At 32.9% G+C, this 1,609-nt stretch overlaps 1 protein-coding gene across 5 annotated transcripts in view; it reads left to right on the top strand.

Moving 5' to 3' along the window:
• Epb41l5 (erythrocyte membrane protein band 4.1 like 5) overlaps positions 1-1,609 on the top strand; it is a 142,723-nt gene that overhangs the window by 5,859 nt on the left and 135,255 nt on the right. The gene's annotated exons all lie outside the window — the stretch shown is intronic.

The raw sequence follows: 1,609 nt of genomic DNA, 5'->3' as shown, positions 1-1,609 counted from the left end.
ATTGCATTTAAAATGAAGTTTTCTGCATGAAACTGTGTATTTTAATAATGAAATGGAGATCTTTTTTAAAGGGTAAAACCTTATTTAATTTTATGTCTTATAGAGTTTATAATGAGTAAAAGACTGTACAAGCGTAATAATTCATCTGTACCTAAAAATATACAGCCAATTTTGAAAGAGAATCATCTTATCTCTGGAAATTGTTATTGAATTTGTCAATACTGTTGTAATGAAATACTCATACACATAAAAAATAATAAAAATAAATATTTTTTTTTTAAAAAAGGACTAAGTAGGGATTCATTAACAGAGAGCTTTAGAAGTCTGGTGTGCACAGAGCAGCTGCAATGAGACTAAACAGCACGGAGTAGGAGGAGCAGGGCCTGTTAAAAAAAAAACAAAACACCTGGAGCGAGCCACATGGGCTAGCTTTAGAAACTGGTCAGCGATCTGAAATTTAGTTATTTCCATGGGTTAAAATGTATAAATAGACATTGTAAAACACTCTTATAAAATGCATTTGATAATCTGCTTATGGGTGTGTATGTGTGTGTTTGTATTTTTAGTCTTTTTGAGACAGGGTCTCCCTGTAGACCTAGCTAGCCTGAAACTCACTATGTATACCAGGCTGGCCTTGAACTCACAGAGACCCTCCTGCCTCTGCCTCCTGAGTGCTGGGACTAAAGGAGTGCACCACCACACCCCGCACAGGTATTTATATTTTAATAGAGTAATATTTATCTTAAAGTTACTCCTTTATAAAAAGCAGATTTATAACTACATCTAATTGGAAGAGTCATTTAATTCGGAGGCTTCTTTTGAAAAACAGCACTGTCTTGAAGGCCACTGCTCCCTCTCCCAGGCAGTTGCTTTCACTTGTTCTTACTGCTTGATTTTTTTTTAATTTTAAAAGCAGCCAGCCTGTCGAATTGCTGTGAGTCAAGGAGCGACCCTTATACAATCTGTACCTCTGTTGTTTACGTCCTCTTGGTGGTAGGAAGAAATTCAGAGTCATGGCTTATAGTGTTAGACTATTTGAATTATTCACCACAGGCATGTAGTATGCTGTGATTAGTTTTCCTTTTCTACACAACTTATTTTTTCTGGAATTAATAATTGTCCTTATGTGTACATAATTATATTTCCTTATTCTCAAAATATCTTAGTCATAAAACTAAAGATACTAGGTTTGCAAAGAAATTGTTTTTATGGTGTTTCTATGTGTTTCCAGTTTTGTATTTAGTGTTTTCAAATATTATGTGCTATATTTCTAGTTACTAGTACCTATTTAAACTATTTTTTAAACTTAATGTCTTCAGTAGAACATTAAGAAATAGAATACTTGATAACACTTAGGTGTTTAAATTTTATTTATATTTTAACTGAAATAGATGATTATTTGTATTTTGAATGCAGAGTTTGAAAAAACACAGAATTATTACGATCACAGTATACCTTATTGGTGTCTAGCACAGTCTTCTAATGTTGGTAGGGATAGTCAGCTACTGTACATATCATTTATTGATCCAAGAGACTTGATGAACATCATAAATGTTTGCTTTATCCTGCTAGATAACGCTATAAAATAGTACAAATTTAAACACCTAAG

Source organism: Nannospalax galili, unplaced genomic scaffold (assembly GCF_000622305.1).
Source record: "Nannospalax galili isolate Female #2095 unplaced genomic scaffold, S.galili_v1.0 scaffold633, whole genome shotgun sequence".
Lineage (NCBI taxonomy): Eukaryota > Metazoa > Chordata > Mammalia > Rodentia > Spalacidae > Nannospalax > Nannospalax galili.
This window is presented reverse-complemented; position numbering and strand designations above follow the sequence as displayed.